At 40.6% G+C, this 20283-nt stretch overlaps 1 protein-coding gene across 1 annotated transcript in view; it reads right to left on the minus strand.

The window, feature by feature from the left end:
• Positions 1–8941, minus strand: part of LOC122806504 (cysteinyl leukotriene receptor 1-like) — a 329799-nt gene extending 320858 nt beyond the window's left edge. Inside the window, exon 1 of the mRNA XM_044077002.1 lies at positions 8591–8941. The gene's annotated coding sequence lies outside the window, so the exon portion shown is untranslated. The remainder of the gene's footprint in view (positions 1–8590) is intronic.
• Positions 8942–20283: the final 11342 nt, after the last annotated feature.

The following is a 20283-nucleotide window of genomic DNA, read 5'->3' on the forward strand; positions in this document are numbered from 1 at the left end:
ATCCTATCATGCTCACTAAGGCAATGCCTCTTTGTTGCAATCTGAATTAAGTACAGTTCAAACATGGCTGAACTCTGAGGACTGTAACCTTAACAAAAGTGTCCATAGTATATATCAAGATAATTTGGAGAATGCCCTTAGTGACTGAGCTAAATCACCTTAATCAGTATGAACAGCTCCTCAGATCTCCTTGAAGGTATGTTATGCCTAGCGGAACTAAACTGGTCAGCAAAACTAAATAAAAAATAAATTAATAAATAACATCTCGGAAATCTCAGAACTGGTTTGATGATGCCAGTGTTCCTTTTCTATAATGCTAAGATAAGGGACAGGCTTCCCCTTGAATGTAATACAATTTAAAAAAACATGCTTTTAAGCATATATTAAAAATATTTTCACTTCATGGACATGTAATTGTGGTATTACTTGAATGTACAATCCTTACATGTATGCCTGCTGTACACTATTAGTCTAGGATTATATATTCCTGGTAACTTATCTTAGTAAGTACTGTAACATGTTTGTCTATCATAGTGAAGTTTTATTGTGTACATTGTTAGTCTTTAATGCTTCCATATGCCAGATTACTGTATTTAATTTATGTTTAATTAATCTGATTTAACTGTTATAATTTCACTGTATTCACTGTTATTATTTGTTCTTGTTTTTTACCCGTCTTGATATTTTTATTTGAAATGTATGCTAGGTCTTCTATGTGTTAACTGCCTTTTGGGTCTTCTGCCCAAGGAACCCTACTGAAAAAATGCCATTTATTCAGTCCAGCATCCCAGTCAACAAACATAAAGAAGTAAGCAACATACACATAAAGAAACAACATGCAGAAAGAAGGGAGTTTCAGATATAAAACTAGAGAGAAGAGAGCTTTCTCAGCTACTATTCAAACTTATCCAATAACCATTTTACTTTTTTAAGATGTTCTGCAGAATTCTTTTAACACTGAATTTTCCACCCTTTAAAGTTTTGTTCTACGTAAAATACATTGACTTTAAGCATTTCAATACTTTTTTAAAGAAATAGATTATAGGGGTAGAATTTTATATTCACTGTTGTTAAAAAACAAAATCTAGATAGTATTGTTGCAGAAGTGCTCAGTTTACTATAAGGTTTCTTTGAATTAATTTATGCTTAACAGAAATAGGCTAAATCCAAAAATACTGTAAATATAATTTCACATAAAGCAGAACACTGGTCAACAAATTAGCAGTCAAGCTTTATAACTTTCAGGCAGTTGTCCTAAAATAACATTTGGACATAAAAATATGCCCAAAAAAGGCAGGCAGTGCCAGTGATTGATTGGCCAATTGCTGAAATGGCATAGTCAGTTAACAAATCCCACAAGGCAGAATACAGCTGCAGGGCAAAACAGACATTTGTATAAAGTCGTTCTCTTTAGAAGAAACAAAAGGTATGCTGATAGTTACAATTCTTATCTGATCTGCAGTGTACAACAGGATATGTGTCTGACAAAAATATGGTAAATGGTCGATTTTACAATAATGGTTCCAACATGCAACATTAAAAAAATATTTTCACTTCAGAAGAAAAAAACAGCCTTCATAAGTGTTCTAGCATAACTATATAGCCACTTTGGTGTATAAACATTAACACTGTCAACCTGCTTTAACTGACTGCATGTTAGAAAGTAAACATGCCTCAAAACAGGATTTTTGTAAAAGTGTTCCTTAACCAAATCTACAGTTACTTATGCTCAGATCATATCTCTCTCATGCACAAAGAGTGACTAGGAAGAAGGACTGTATTTGTCCGAAATGAAGCAGGTTGTACAAAGATAGCCTCAGTTTTTCATGTGCTCTGAAAAGATATGTATTCAACATCTAGTGGCAGAATGCAAACTATGACACAATTAAATTATAAAATAAATAAACAAACAAATAAAATGGCACTATTTCAGAGTTTACACAAGGAGATACAAAGCTACTATTCGTAGCCCAACAGCACACAACATATAACCCTGGATTTCAAGAACTGTCAAGTGTCCTGATTTAATATATAGTACACCTTTTCACTTAGCTGGGAATTTGAATGCCTTCACATAATACATTAATGATTCATTTGCATACTTAGAGCTTTGAGTGGGGCTGACTTCTGGACAAAGAATCAAGACACAGATCAGGCAGTCCATCTTCTTGCAGTTAGCTCCTCTGTTCCGAAAATGCCATCATTTCTTTGTCAGTGTCACAACATTCCAAATCTACCTTACCTTTCAGTAAGGCAAACTCTTTGTTAGCATATTTTATTTATTTGTATTTCAGGGTAGAGCACTAATTGCCATGGACTTTTTTTTGACTCTGCCCGGGAGCAGTATCTGGTCAGGTGACTTGCTTAGAGTCACACAGGAAGGCAACAGAGATGGAAGGAATCAAACCTTGCACCTCAGAAAACAGCTCATTAACAACTCCTTAATCCTCTAAGCCAACATCTGTCATTATTTTAGCAGCAGCCATCATTTCATTCTATCATCTCAGTGTAATGCCAAATCAGTGAATTTTATAATGAATTATAGTTTAGATATAGATGAACAAATCAAAAGTAGATAAAAAAATTGAAACTTGTTACTTGGATACTCCAAATTCACTTACCATTCGCACACTGTTCCTCATGACAACTAATCAGGTTTTGACATTGAAGTGGGCCTGTGTGGAAACCTTATCTCCCAAAAACACACAGAAAGAAGTGTCCACTAAAGTCAAGTTTAAACCCAGAAGATAAATATTTTAAAGGTTTAATTTTATATATATATATATATATATATATATATATATATATATATATATATATATATATATATATAGCACACCAGGCATCAGCCAAGAAGATCCCTGGAACCAGAAGAGGTTATTTTTTCTAGAACTCTTCACCGTGGTTCACCAATCACCTTGAGATTGTCAGTTGCAGGTATCACAGTATTACTTTGTTCATACTTGCAAGTTAAAGTTAAGGAATGCATATCCCCAGGTGTAGCAAACACTTTGATGATCTGTTAATACTAATCTGTGTATGATTGCAGAAAATCTCTAGAAAAGTTACAGGCTGTCACGGTACAGCTGATTTAGGAAACTACTGTCTGACGTATTACAGTTGTGGTTCATGAGTGCTTAAAATGGGCTGTGGTAGAGAAGCCATTAAAGGTACGCACTTCTGTAAATAAGAAGTCAATAGCTGTATCCACAGTTGCAACAACTAACTGTTGCTGTCTGCTGACAGTGATTGTCACTGTGCAACCTAGAACCTCAACCCAAACTCCTCTTTCTGCGTTGTTATTTTGCTTATCTATGGCATATTTATGCAGATGCTTTATCAAAAATAACATGCTTACAATATATAACACACATGTATTCTGTTTACTGTCCACTGATGATTTGACCAATTTGTTTCATCTAGCTGAAACTGTCACTAGATTTCTTTCAATGATAGCTAGAGGAACCATTCACCTATACTTTCTTCAACCTCTGTAGGTTTGAATAAGTTCCAGGTTAGTTTCACCCTCAAATTATTTTTGCTAGCTCACTCCATTCAATCTATATGCTCATTCTATAGTTTTTTGAACTCTACCCTATAGCTGCTGGAAGTGTGTTCCATGCATTCACATCCCTTTCTGTAACTAAATGTTCAGTACTTTGCATCTAACTGCATACCTTGCAACTTTACTTTGTTGTCTGTTTGTCCTCTTCTCAAATATGCTGCCATTTAACTGATGTATTCTTCGCTAGCTGAAGATTTATGTAATAACCCATAACATCTCTTTTTCCTTTCTTTCTCTGTACTCTCATCTTCCAGTTCACTCCTGTCTTCTCATCTCTACTCTTGTCCCTTAACGCACTTTACCCTCCTCTCATGCAAGATGCGGCGTTACACCTTAAAGGTTCCATCCCAGATATATCACCTCAAGTGTGATGCTCTTAAATATTGCTTCCACACTCCCTTCATCTCTAGAAGAATGCAGCCTCTCAAACAAGATCCAGACATTCTAAATGAGATCTTGTCAGTGACCTTTTCTGGTCACAGTAAAATTCACATGGCATATAAGTATACCACATGATTATTTCAAAATTCAATCTCAGCAAGTACTCTTTATTCATACTTTGTATGCAATACTCCATGGACGGATACACACAGCAGTGTTTTTGTATATAGATATAGTTGCAAGTACAGAAAACTTCTGGAAGAACCTCGTGTTGATCAGGAATGAACGCAGAAATAGTTAAGGAGAGGCGAATTTAAACCAAGAGATGAAAGGTTAATATTGGCAACCCAAGATAATGGGCTACGTACACACTGGTTTACAAAGTCCATTGAACATGTGGGAGAAACAGACAAATGTAGGTTTTGTAAAACCGAATTGGAAACAGCTGCACACCTCATTGCTAGTTGTGGCATACTAATGGCAGGACTGTATACTGAAAGGCATAATAATGTGGCAGGACTGTTGCACAGTGGATTGTGCAAACATCATGGTATTGAAGTGGCTGAAAAACACTGGAAACATGAGCCACAAAGCATAATAGAAAATGATGAAGTTTACATCACATGGGATCACCCATCACCAACAGTTCAAAAGATAGATGCTAGAAAACCGGATACAGTGGTCCAAGAAAAGAAGACAAAACTAGCATTGATCATTGAAATCGCTACAGCCAGTGACTACAGTGTCTTGTGTACAGAGAGATACAAAGTCATAAAAATATCATGATTTGCAGGCAGAAATGAGAGCAATTTGGAAGAAAGATACCCAGGCAGTTCCACTAGTAGTAGGAGCAATGCGTCTTATAAAAAATAATCTACAATTGTATCTAGATATGTTACCAATCCATGTAACACCATACAAATTGCAGAAGGAGTCATTACTGGGCACATTGCAGGACCTACGAAGAGCACTTTTGGCTGGCATCAAAGATTGAAACAATACTAATTTAATGAACTTTAATCATACTTTGACTTAGGAATGGGGTCCATTCCCATCATGGTATTAGAAACCCAAATGATTTAGAGAAATTAAAAAACAGTGTTTTGAATTTAATGATTTATGAATTGCTTTATAAATGTTGTAATTCAATTTGGAAAGCTAACACTCAGTCTAAATTATTACTAGTGAGAAATAATGCCATGCTATTATTTTATTTATTTATTTGCTTCTGTTTACCAAGAAAGTCTGACTGTGTCCATTTTCAGAGGAGGCTGGGGGGTGGACTCCAAGAAATAATAGTACAATACAACAAAGTTTAAACAAGCTCTAAAGTACAATATGTACAAAATACTGAAATTCGAATAAACAGGAAATATCACAAAAGGATAAAAATTGTATCAAGTTCTAAGTGAAATTAGTGCATATTACAGAACATCACCAAAGCAGGAAATTATCAGTATAAATGTGATAACATCATAAGCAGCAGAGAGTATCTAAATTTGGTAGCTAAGGTAATGTGATATGCATCTATAATCATGTTGAGTTGTAAGCTAATAAAAGCCTATGTTTCTCATCTGAGGAGTGCAATAAATTCACTTCAGTAAGCCAGTTGGGAAAAAATAGTATATTAGGTAGGAGAAGGAACTCATGCAATTTATGTATTTTTAACCTGGAAATTCAGTAAGTTTGCAACTTCTAATATGAGTTACATGCAGTTTGGCTTGTCTTAAATGCAAGGAGAGTGTTTTGTCTGATAGTAAAGAGAATGGTGTTCCATTGTTTAGCCGTGCATACTGAGAATAAGGAGTCCCCATGTGAGTTGTTGAATTTTTGGGAATCTATTAGGTGGTGGTCCTTTGAAAGTTCCTTATGGGTCTGTATGACTGTATTGTATTGCTGATGACCTGGGTATTTGAGGGATGGTGTAGTATTTTGTGTGTCATTATGAGCTGTGTATATGATATGTGGTCCAGTACTTCTAGACAGTTCAGGTTCTGGCGAGGGGAAAAAAAATGAGTTTGGCTTGGGAGGTTGTCAATCAGGTAGTAGCAATAACAAATTGCAGAAAGGTTTAGCAGCATTTCTCACAACACTATGCACCCCCCACAAACACATATACACATACATAAACACACACACACACACACACACACACACACACACACACACACACACACACACACAGACAGAAACACACACATGCACACACACACACGTGTGCGCAAAATATGTGGATTTTACGCTTAGCACATATACAGCCTCAAAAACTGATTTGACAGTCTTTGAATGTTTGCACTTTTTTATTTACTCAGTTTGCATGACTTACATATGGCTTTTATCTGTTTCTCTTGCCCCAAGACTTTTAAAGATTAAACACAGGGTCATAGTTCTCATTGTCTCTTCACAGTATACAGAAGTAGAACTGTAGTTCCATAACCACTAGAAGACCATTTAGTAGCACAGAAGCTGGCTTAAACTGCATGTACAGGCAGAATGCTTCACAGCTACAGTCTATGCAGCAATCACAAAAAAACACATACAATTCCTATACTTACAGCCATACCTCTCAACTGTCCAGATTTTTGCAGAATGTCCAGATTTTTTGGCTCATATTTTTGGTCTGCTTCTCATAAAATTTATATCTTCCTGGCAAATTACTGGGATGATCTAAGGACTGAAGTCACTAAATAATCACATATATTTGAGTTTCATACTTCAAATCCTTCAAAAAATATGTGTTAAAACAAACCCTGTTACTCTAGCAACTTTTTAAGTTTATAAGAGCAATATTTAAAATAAGTCCCTATTTTTAGGCCTTTGCCCCCCCCCCCATTTTGTCGGGTTTTGTCCAGATTTCCTTCACTAAGAGGTTGAGAGGTATGCTTACGGCTACAACACTATCATTGTACTACATGCATTTTGCATGATAACTGCATAGAAAGTTATAATGGGCAACTCGGACCGTAGTAAGGTGCACATGCAGTGCTTTATGTGTGGATGGTTTTCATTCCCACACCCCCGTTACATATGTATATTAACTCCCCAGGACATTCATCACTACTTTGCTATAGTTAACTAAGTATAGGTTGACAGTAGCACAGATTTACAAACTGAGAGCACTCCACAAAATATAGTGTTGCTCCAATGTACGTGTATATGTGTGTGTGATATATATATATATATATATATATATATATATATATTTATATATATATTTGGGTCTACTTCACTTGACCTAAATTTCATTTGACTCACACCCATTTGACCGACACCCAGTTGACCTAAAACTCATTTGACTGACTCCCATTTCACCGACAGCTTACAATGCTGAATTGCAACATACTATATGTTAAACCATACACAATTACACTTAGAACACCAATGACTAACCCTTTCCAGAACTTAAAAACTACTTACTAACCATCTGAGCAGAAACGGGACAATGCACAACCAAATTAGGTCAAGGGCTACAACCCCCACACCCCCCAATGTGGGGGGCTGTACTCCCACACCCCTCTAATTATATATACTAACTCCAGGATCGCACTAGGGTGGGGAAAAGGGCATATACCTTTAACTTGCCTTACAGTACTCTACACGCTGCCACTACTGCTGGGAACGCACAAAACATTCACCAAATTACTTTAGATACTTCCCATAAAAATGTAAATAGAAAAACCCACATTTAGAAACATTACAACACTACATTCTACATGACAATCGGAATTCTAACAGTCAGCAAATGAAATTTAGGTCAAGTGAAGTAGTCTATATATATATATATATATATATATATATATATATATATATATATATAGATATATATAGATATACAAATACATATAGATATAGATATATAGATATACAAATACATATATATATATATACAGAGAGAGAGAGTGAGAGAGGTGAATAGACAGAAGACAGCTAGTCAGACATATACAGACATAGACAGAAGCGTACATAAATAAAGAAGTGGAAGTAGGAAAATAGGGCATCCATATGGAATCCATCCATGCACAAATGCACAAATATTCAAAAAAAAGCACATTGGTTTCAAAGCTAAAAGTGGATGAACATTTCCCCAAAATGCTGTGATTATAAAGTTCAAAGGTTCAGAATAACAAACCCACTGCCCTAAACTGTGTCATCAAAGACTCTCTGACCCTAAAACAAGACCCTGAATTTTTCATATTTATCAGGCTTTGACTTAAATGAGTATAAAGCTGAAGACTCCCTCAACTCCTTGGCTAACTCATTCACAGTTTAATATATACAAAGAGGTGCAGGGGGTAAGGCTTTCTCACATGGAGGTTGCAGGTGTTTTGCTATCTAAAAAAGTGTAAAGTTCAAATTCTGTTTCTGTTGCACAGAAGCAAAATTCAATAACATTTTTTACAAAACTGATATCTTAAATTTTAGCTAAAAGACTAGCAATATTCATGTTGATGTTAATCTTGTATTCCCTTTACTTATCACAGCACTGTACACACTAAAACAAAAGCAGTCTTTAAGGTTATTTTTAGCAGCTGTGAGGCTGTTTAGTATTTATAAGATCAAATCTTTACAAGAGAAATTAAAATAAAATAAATACATAAATAAGTGGATATAACTGCAGTAAACATGCTTTTTACTTGTACTTACCTTAATATGCAAGTATGATGAAGATGTGTGAAGTGATATAAGCAGAATCTAAAGCTCTGGTCTGTAAGCTGTTAAAGTTTTCCACTTTTAGACCTCTTTCTGTGTGCATGATATATTAAATACATCATTGCTTTCTAAAAATAATTCTCTTATTCTCCACAGGAAAACAGAACAGCAGTCTTTCCCACACGTTTGCACGATAATGTGAAAATAATGGTAACTCAATATTGTGCATCAAGCCTTTGAAAATTCATACACAGATATAACAGAGCTTTCATCCATCCCATCCCCATGTCAAGCCCGATACACTGTGGTGAATTATTTCCTTAGTTTATTTTCTGCAGATGATACTCTTGACTCTTTTAGCATTCCATGGGGAATGCCATACAATTTTAGGAGTCCCTATGAACTAAATTGGACAGGAAGATAGGGTGGAATGTAAACTTGTCTGGTAAAAGTGCACTGATCAACATTTTCCAGAAATGCAGATCAGCTAAACAATGTTGAAGATTGGCATTTACGTGACTTGGCTCAATATGTTGTTTCCGCCATTTCATACAATTGTCACATTGGGACTAATGCTAACATTAAATAATATTACATGCAAGAACAGTAACTAGGAAAAAAAACAAACAAACAAGAAAATTGTCATTTTAAAATGTTAAAGGGAAATATATCCTAGTATTTCTTTCTTTCTATCTGTATGGTTTCTGGGCAGAGATAATTATTTTCATTTCTAAATTCCTTTACATATACGAACATACATACACACACACACACACACACACACACACACACACACACACACACACACACACACAAAACTGCTTTAGCATGAGATGCTTTATATTTGGTTAGCTCATGTTAATGATACTCCCGGGAAATCGGCACATTGTACTCCAGCCTAAGATTTAACTCTGTTTTATATGTCTGACTGTTAACATACTGTAAGTACTGTATCTGAAGTTTTTGTTTTCTGCTGAGTTTCAATGTCTATGTACTACTGATATTTAATGCTTGTTCTTGATCAGCTCTGTACACCTGCTGTTAAGTGTATGAAGAAGCACTATATCCATTGTCTGCTCCAGGCAGTCACTGTAAGGAGTCCTTCTGGATATGTGCTTTGCAAAAGTAATCAAATAATAAATAAGTATATTTTACCTACAATGTTTATACTCACACAGCACAAAACATCTTGGATAATGCTCACAGCAGCAAAACATCATGGATAATGCTAATAACACTGGACTCATACTTGTACCTGCAGAAAACATACTACATCACAGAGCTGTAGCAGGGAAAGCAAAATGAAAGTTATATACTACCATAATGACAGATCCTCTCATTCCAGCCCATCTGATATGAGATATGGTTCCTCGAGCCCAAGCTTGGATCCAGTCTGGCTGATTTAGTGCTTCAGCCTTGAGTCCTTCTTAAATTTTTACCCATAACGCCCTGCTCCTCCCAGACAAACTCGCATCAAGTTTGGAACCTGTAGCCATGTGCATTTGTACTGCTTTTGACACAAAATAAAAGTCCTTAGATCCACATAATGGCAGGGGGAAGGATGGTGGAATGTTGAATCGGAAGGACTAGAATGAAAGGCTCCAACATTATAAGTACATAACTTTTGTATCCCAATCATTCAGTCCATCCGATCTGACATATGGATCAGAATCCCCAGCTACTAGAATCCTGGATGGTCTTAAGACAGGAAACCTTTCATTATGGAAGCCCCAAAGGAAGCTTAGGCTCTAGACATACAAGGGGGAATTCAATAAAGCCTACATGGATTAATTTTCCATGTAGGCATAGTAGCACAGAGCTTACACAGATGTAAGCAGCTATGCGATCCAGTAAACAGAGCTGAGGGACATGCACAAGCATGCTAACATGGAAGTGTCGATGGCATGCAAATAACCTCATAAGCAGGTGAATTGCATACAAATGAGGGTGTACAGCAATCCAGAAAGCAAATAGGCAGTCATGCAGATCCCATGTTGGTGTCAGAAGTTTACATGGAAAATTTCCGGGTACATGAAATGAAAAAGTGAAAATGGGCTGTAAAAGCCCTGTTAGATGGTTAGAAATAGCAAAGCAAACACAGATATGTGCAAAACTATGCCCCATGTGTCCAAAATGCAATGAAAAATATTTAAAATACATTTTAATACCCATATTATGTTTGCATGGTGTGCACCAGTGTGCAAACATGCTGTTTCACAAAAAAAAAATTTAAATGTGCAAAAAGGAAAAAAACAAAATATGTGACAATAATGCATTATAGGGCCTTGCATGGAGTATGTACAATGGTAGATGTCTGTGGTTGCTAAGGAGGCAGCTCCTGGCATAGTGTAGTATCCAGGTTGTGTGCATGGATCTGTATGCAAATGAGCTGGGGTTACTGAATAGCAGTAATGGGATCTGTGCCTGCAGATCAAACCCGTATATCCCCAGAACCGTGTTGGTGTCCACAGAAAAGGTAGCTGACATCAAAACGGGGTGTGTCTATATCTCTTTAAGCATATTGGAGCAGAGCGGCATCCATTTGCACGCTGCTGAGCTGAGCTGAGCAGGGAAGATGTGTCCAGTACTGCTAAGCTTTGTTTAGCTTTAGGGCACACATTTAAGCTAGGTTGAGCATGTTTGCATAGTGCACCACTGTGCTGAGCGTGCCTATTCATGAGGGTGTATCTATTGACTGCTGAGAATTGTTTATACCTGCAAATCGGGTTTGCACAATGAGCCACAGTGCTTAGCAAGGAAGGCTGTCAAAAAAGAAACTGGCTGAGAAAGCCAATCATATATAAATTACTGATGACCCCTGTTCCACCTAAACTGGGCCATTCCAACCCCTCAATGATGTACTTGACAGGTGGAATGCATCATAGTTAGCCAATCACACAAGCTGCATCTGCAGCACAACACTATAAAGTATGCATACACCCTACAATCTGATTTCCCCCATAGTCTGCACCATTGGAGTACAGACTTGGGAATTTTAACTGAGAGAATGCTAGGGGTTGCTACAGCTCTGCTACATCTGTATGTGTTAGATGCTGAGGTCAATGCTGATGCTACTGCTGACAATAGGCCTAGACTGAGAAGGAGAAGAGTGTTCAGGCCCAGGGTAACCTTCCAAGAGCTACATGAGTTGGAGATTGTAGAGTGCTACAGAGTGGGCAGGGACATACTACAAGAACTCACCAAGCTTTGCCACCCTCAACTCAGATATAGAGCCAACAGAGGGAAGCCCATCCCAGTGGAAACAAAAGTATGTGTAGCCCTTAGGATACTAACTACAGGTACTTTTCAAAGACTAACTGGGGACATGATGGGGGTCTCACAGGGATCAGCATCCAGGGTACTCCACCAGTTCCTGGATGCCATGCAAACACATGCTAGTGAGTACATTTATTTACCCTGCACCCCTGAGGAGAGGGCCAGCAGTATGCACCTCTTCTACCATGTAGCACACTACCCTAAAGTACTGGGTGCCAAAGACTGCACTCATGTCCACATCAAAGCACCGGCTGGTGAGGATGGTAGAGTCTACATCAGCCACAAGGGGTATTGCTCCATCAACTGCCAGGTCATGTGCAATGTCCAGGGCATTATCATGAATGTGTGAGCTGGCAGCCCTAGCAGTTATCATGACTCCCATATCTGGCACACATCACAGCTGTACTGGATGTTTGCCAGGGGGGACATCCCACATAGCCATCTACTGGGGGATACTAGCTACACACCAGAGCCATGGATGATGACACCCATCAGAAATGCACACACACCTACCAAAGAATGCCATAATGAGGCACATGCACAAACTAGGAACATCATAGAGCATGTGTTTGGGCTGCTTAAGAAACAGTTCCAGTGCCTCGATATACCTGGTGGTGCCCTTCAGTACTCTCCAGCCAGATGTGCACATATGTTCACAGTATGTGTCATGCTACACAATATAATCCTGCAGAAACAGCTGCGGTAGGATCATCACAGAGAAGGGACACAGAGCCCCCCACCAGTGCCTAGGTCCCCACAGCCACACCCACAGGGGGACTCAGAGGAGGAAACCTCTGAGGCTGTCCCTGTAGGCAGATTTAGGTGTGCCCAGTATGCCTTGGCCTGGGCCAAGAGGGAATACATAGCATGTGCACAGACAATCTAGGGTCCTAGGGACTGACACCTTACTCCAACTCGCATACATAGTAAAAAGGATGCCAGCCACACCACAACACTTCTACCTAACCATGTATTGGCTGTGTACTGAGTGCATCAGCGCGAGTCAGCCCTGAAACACAGGTCTCTCAACTGCTGCATTCACAAGATAAGTCACTCTGCTATATAACAAATGTATGGGGTACTAGACTATGGTAGCATATGTATGGACCTGCTGCATACATACAAGGGAATAGAGTGGGCTGCTGGGCAACTTGCAGAGATTTAACAGCCATTTGAGGCAACAGGTACTCTGTCCAATATTGTGTGGCCCATAATATTCATTAGACCACATGGCTGGAAACCCCACTGCATTATGCAAGGGAAATGTCAAACAGTGGGGTCATAGGACAGACACACAACTGTCAATGCCAGTTTCCCCTACCCCCAACACATATGTGTTCCCATACAACTGCAGTAACATAGTATGTTTGTAAAGATATATCAGCAGACCACACATTTCCAGGGCTGTGACATACAACCTACCCCCATATTTTACCCACAAAATGCAGGGGTCAGTGTATGTTTGTATGCTGTTGACAGTGTGAGGAATTAAACTTCTCCCTCTCTCTCTGGTGGCTGGTGTGGCTCACTGGTCTAAGGACATTCGCATGGGTGATGGCATTGATGGTTCGAAGCTGGCAGCATCTAAACGTTTATGGTAGGAGTCCCAGAGACTGTCTTAATGCCACAATCTGTGACTGCAAGACAGCTGGACAAAGCCAGAGAAAATGGGGGGACAGAGGACCAAACATACAGACAGACATTATACATGGTCTGAATAACCTAGAAGGTGGCTAGTATAACAACAAGTTGCACCAGGTCAGATTAGCTGCAGGATGTAAAGGTCATCACTTAAATGACTCAGTAGTTACAACACTTTAGCACCTGCATTTTACAGTACAGTACCAGACAAACCACAACTGTATGAGAAACAGAGCAGACATATGGAGCAATAGGCCGGGCATTCTACAAAAAGATGCACAGGGAGAGGTATGTAAACTGTCTGGGGTACATGCTATAACACCTGTATGTGGTGTTATAGCATGTACCCCAGCACATCAAACCTCTCAACCTCTTACAGCAACAAATCTGGCCAAAGCCATGAATATAAATGGGACAAAGACCCGCAAATAGAGGCAAGTGTTAAATATTGCACTTACAAATGTAAAGAATTGATAGAATAACAGATCTTGCATTAACACAAATATCCTAAAGTGTCTGCATTCTGAATTTCAAATGCTGTCATTATTTCCTAACATCACTCTTTAATGGTTTGCAACTAATGTGCCAGAAAACCACAATGCTATGTAACATGGACCAAAGATATGAAGCAAATATCTGGACATTCTGTGCAAATTTGTACAGTTGATAAGTATGAGTCACATATTACATTCAGCAAACAGCCGGGGAATGCCTTGGACAAAATATCAGGGAGGTGCTGGAATGTGGAAACAGGTGCAGCAGCCAATGGTCTGCAGCACACAAAATCCCAAGTAGGTCTGGCCTGGAGTCACCTTGTAAGTACTAACAGTCACACTGGGCATGCTCCTACACTTAGCTGACTTGAGCTCATGTCTTCTGCCTCTTCCACCCAAAGAACAACTATGTGGAAATATGTCTGCCAATACAGACAGCTATGTATGTCTCTCCCTATCTCCCTCACACATGATTACCCTAGCTATCAGTATGTGGCACATATATATATATATATATGTTAACAAGATATATATATATATATATATATATATATATATATATATATATATATATATATATATATATATAGCTAAATAATGTGTGGACTGATATAGACTCTCCACACATATTTACATAACACATTTACATAATGTACGCACACAGCAGGAGTTAAGATGACACCCGTTATACACACACACACACACACACACACACACACACACACACACACACACACACACACACACACACATATGTGTGTGTGTGTGTGTGTGTGTGTGTGTGTGTGTGTGTGTGTGTGTGTGTGTGTGTGTGTGTGTGTGTGTGTGTGTGTGTGTGTGTGAGGGGATGTAGGAATGTCCCCACTTACACTCAGAATGCTGGGGTCATCTGCACCTACTCATCACAACAGTTGTCTGATGGAAACAGACCAAAGACACAAAAAGACAGAATCCACACACCCACAGAACCCTGTGCCTGTGGAATGACACCCTGTAGACAGACAACGGTGAGCAGGTGGTGTAATGTGTAATGGTTGTAACGCAGGCCTTGGACAGGCCATATTGTCTATGGCCAATTGTCCACCTACCAAACTGCAACCAGCCAGACATGGCCATACTGGGAACTGTACACACATAGCAGGGGCGTTAACAGGTATCCCACTCCTATGACACTAGAGACAATAACAGCAGCATGCTGGAGAACTCTGCAGGCCACACATGCTGTGTAATACAAGGCCACTTTGTGTAGGCCACAAGTACTGTGGCTGCATCTACAAATATAACAGACATAACCTGTGGTGCATGCAATAAGTACTGTGAGCTATGGTGTGTACAAATAGATAGGTAGGGGTTCTAATCCCGCAACAGATAACTCTCTGTGTGTATATGTATATACAGATATATCCTCCGCAACAGTAAAGAAATGCTCTTCTGGTCTATATCTGTGCAATGATGATCCATCTTATGGCCCTGTGACAAGCTGCTTTCCTCAACAGTGGCCTCCTTTACAAAGCCTGCTGGTGTCATCCGCCTTAACACACTGGCTGACAGTCTACTTTCAAGTAATCTCCATGGCTCATGCAATAAGTACTGCAAGCTGTAGTGTGTACTACTAGATAGGTAGGGGTTCTAATCTCACAATAGCTGACTGTGTGTGTGTGTGTGTGTGTGTGTGTGTGTGTGTGTGTGTGTGTGTGTGTGTGTGTGTGTGTGTGTGTGTGTGTGTACATGTATCCATCTGCAACACTATGGACAAACCCATATGGGCAATCTTTGTCAAATGATTATGCATTTTATGGGCATAAGACTAGGTGCTGGCCTCTAAATGTCCTCCCCTACAAGGCCTGCTGATGTCATCCATGTTAAGAGTATTGGCTGACAAACCAAACTCAGATAAACTCTATGGCCCATGTGATAACTACTGTGAGCTATAATGTGTGTGTGTGTGTGTGTGTGTGTGTGTGTGTGTGTGTGTGTGTGTGTGTGTGTGTGGTTACAAATATATCCTCTAGTATCACTCCAGACATACCTATATGGGCTATTTCTGTGCAATGGTAATGCATTTTACAGCCCTGTGACAACCTCAGGTCCTATATAGGCATCACTGATGTTTGCCAACATCTAGGTTTGTACGGTCAGAAAACCCAAATGACAAGTATAAAGGGTAGCATACCTTCTCACAAAGTATGAATGCATAATTATGCCAGCATCCCCCATTGCCCCACACAAGACCTTCTGCACATATGCACCTAGGGAACCATGCAGAAATACTGCCGTACCTTGCTGATGTCATATTTCTGCTGTGCTGCCATGCCATCCTGTGCCACTGTACTGTTACCATGTGTCCATAGTAACTCAAACCCTGGAACAGACACATACACAGGTCCATGATACACCTATCATTCTGTCACACTACCACCAATCTAACATCACACACCTAAGATGCACAAGGTTTGCTGTGTAGTCATGACACATGCCATCACACAGTACCTGTCATGGCCCACAACACCTACAATGGCATAACAATACTGCACTACACTACATTGAAAGTAATAGAGTTACCCTGTGCAGACACATATTTGTATGTCCCTGCATTGATGGCACAAATGGCAGGGATGTAGCACAGGTATCATCACATGCACCAGGTGTGTTGTGAGGGTGCCAGAGGCCTAGGCTGTGCCATGCAGTTGTCAGCATGTGTGTGAGTCAGGAAGGGGGCTGGTCATATGTGCCATGAGGAGGTGCCATGTGTGTCTGTAGGGATGACCTGCATGTGACAGTGATATTTGAGGGTGTGCATGTACCCAGTCAAGTTCAGCTAGCCCTACATATGTGTATGTTGGACAGCTATGGACCATACATGGCAGAGTGGACAGTTCACCATCTCTGGCCATGAACACAGGAACTTGCTCTGTCAGGAGTGGCAGTTGCAGTGGCACCACCATGCCCAAGGTCAGATGTGTTGCTACCACCTGATGGTGACTGCTGTCTGCTGGGCCACTGTCTACCACAGGACTGCCCAGGACCATGTGCCCATGGTCTGCCATGTTGTGGTGTGGACAGCACTCTTCCCTCTGTAGTGCTGGAGGTACTGCCACTATGGGGGTGTGAGTGTGCATGGACACATGGTCTCTCAGGAGATGGTGTTGCTGACCTATGTCCACATGCCCGATGCCCTACCCCAACCAGATGTTCCAACACAGACAATGTATGGGCAAAGACAGACATTGCCTCAGCCCACTGTCTGTCCACTACATCAGTGAAATGATTCATGGCATCCCCAATGCAGTGAAGGCAGTCACGGATGTCAGACTGTACTGCATCCATGACCTTGAGCATCCATCTGGTGTTGTGTTCGGTACTTGCCTGTGCCTCCATGATGGCCCGAAACATGCAACGAGTGACCCATGATGTGACACCTGTGACAGGAGCTGGATAGACAGCAGTACCCCTTTGCACACCCCCTGTCAATCTGCGTGGGACCTCACCAGCTGTCTAGCTATGACCAACGTCTACACTCACTGATGCCATAGTTGTCACACTGCCCTGTTCAATATCGACACCATGTGACTGTCCAATATCTGTAGCCTCTGGGGACTGGGTATGTGTGGGCATACTGACAGTGCAAGGACAATAGGGGCAGAAGAAGGATGTCAACCTCTGGGACAGATTCAGCCCCTGACAGCCCCACCTGTGCCTAACTATGGCTACCATTATCATCATCAGAGCTCAATGGGATACTGACATCAGGTATTGAGGTGGACAGACTGCAACCTCCCCTTTCACCTGTGAGGAGGAAGACAAAATCAGTACATTATTACTTGCATTATTATGTAAGGTAATCCACACAGACTCATACAGATGAGGAGCCACAACTGCATTACCAGTCACACATCTCATCACTTATCTCATGCACAACACACAAGCACACAACAGCATACACAGACAATACAGTCCATTTCTAACATGCACTTCAGCTACATCCAGTTAATGTTACACCTGTGAGGTATGCAATATGACAGTGTATGTGATAGAACTACACATAATACCTAGTACACCTATCATGAGAATGAGATGCCTGCTGTAGTATCACTGCCGCAGGTATGTACCATCTCCCTGTAGTGAGTGAACAGGCATCCTGGAGTCATTGTCTCCTGTATAGCAGGCTGCATACTTCTTCATGGCTATAACTGCAAACACATTAGTGTTTGCACAAATACACAGCTGTGATTATCCATTGTATGCACTGCAGTCAACTGCTCTGATATGGAACATACAACTATTCCACTCTGGCTAAGCATAACAGTTGTGCCTTGGGCTAAATGGCAGTCCTTAACATTCATATGGAATATATAAGCCATAAAACAATGGTGTCACACTTGATGGATGCCTGGGAGCTGGTGGTTGATTGTAGGTTTGCCAGGACTTCCTCTGTGGCTGTGAGTGATTGTTCTGTTGCAGGCCCTCCACTGGTGGCATCATGAACCCTGGCCACAGCAGCTGCCCTTTGACTAGCAGCATTGAGCATATCTGTGGCCCTGTGTTGGACCTGTTCATAGGTCCTGTCCTGATGTCAAGTTTGGTTAACTGCACTGACAAGGCGACCCCACAATGCTGCATGTTGGACACAATGTTGTCCACTCCTTGACAGCAGACTGTGATAATGCAGTCTGAGGCCATCCAGGATAACAGCATTCTCAGCAGCTGTGAATGGGGAATGCCTCCTGTGATACATAGGTTCATAAGGTGTATACTAGGCTAATGGCCCTGGGGCCTTTACAAGCCTAGCCTATAGGATTATCCTGGTATCATACCACTCAATCTTAGTTCCCAGTGCCTCTGTCAAGTAAAGCCACTGGAGTGATCCCTGGGGTGAATTTTCTATTTCCCATCCACTCATCAAGATTTCACTTGAAGAGGGCTAGTGAGGTGCTCTGCTTGACATGTACGGGAAGTCTATTACATAGCATGGGCAGTCTCTGGGTTATGAACCTGTCCCTCCAGCATGTTCTGTTGATTGTGGTAATGAGGTTGAGGTCTCTGGAGCATGTGGTGCTGAGGGGTTGGGATTTCTTTAGATGTAGCATTTCTAACAGAGCCGGGTCAGACATGGCTTTGTAAGTCAAGTAGAGATCGTCTCTAAGTAGGCGGTATGAGACAGAGAATAGTTGGAGTTTTTTAGTCTGTCCATATAGGACAAATGTTTAAGGCCTAGATTCCTCTTTGTGAGGTACTTTTGTGGCCTCTCCAGTTGTTGCAGGTGTTTAGTGAGGTACATGCCAAATGGGACATTGTACTCAATGACTGGCCTAATGAGGGAAGAGTAGATTGTTGATTGTAGATTGTTCAGGAAAGACAACAAGAGGGGGACACATTACAGGACCAGATACGTGGACACCTAGTATGTACAGACCCTGCACAGCCAATACGGCCTGCACGATCAACTGCTCCCTCACACATCATACCCCACAGTGTATCAACACTCTACATGTGCAGCTATCATCAGGATAGTAGCAATACTAGGTATGTCTCTGTGTGCCGTGACAGATTCTGTTGTATGTCTCTACAACCATCACTGCAGCCTACTGTGGTATGTCCCCTACAGGCAAGCTCCCATGAATATGTCATACAGCCACTGTCAGACAAATAGCTGTGTGATATTACAACTTTATGAGGACAGTCCAGCAACAGCAATGTGCCACAATGACAGACAGCAATGCAAGCCTGCTGCAGTATATGTCCCCTGCAGGCATCCCACCTCCCCACTACACAGATGCTTGTAGACTTTGAATGTGTGCCTCATGAATGTGTTCCTTTTGGCACAAACATGTGGATTTCTAAGAAATGGTTGGCCATTCACTGATGGTTGTTGACAGACACTAGGAAATCTGTCTGTCACATGCCAGACTCCTCAGAAAACATGTATGCTACAGTAATATCTGTTAATGTATTCATAGTTTTAAGTTGTATGGCCAATATGTATCCCCTATCACTGAGGTTGGACCTGCATCCCCCACATTACTTATGGCTGTGACAGAATTCCTGCTGTAGGGGGCTGACAGGTATGTTAGCAATAGCTCTCAACCAAAGAGGGATGAATGTCTACAAAAGAGTGACCTAGCCAGGGTACATCAGGGACAGTCAGGGACACCTGTAGAATGCCTGCACTATTTATGTGTGGCACTGACAGACTGAGAAGTTGTGAATGACAGTACCTCATTTGATGTTACAGGAGTGTACACCCTTATGTAGTGTCATTATGTCTAACACAGATTC

Source organism: Protopterus annectens, chromosome 7.part0 (assembly GCF_019279795.1).
Source record: "Protopterus annectens isolate FY-2018-M chromosome 7.part0, PAN1.0, whole genome shotgun sequence".
NCBI lineage: Eukaryota > Metazoa > Chordata > Ceratodontiformes > Protopteridae > Protopterus > Protopterus annectens.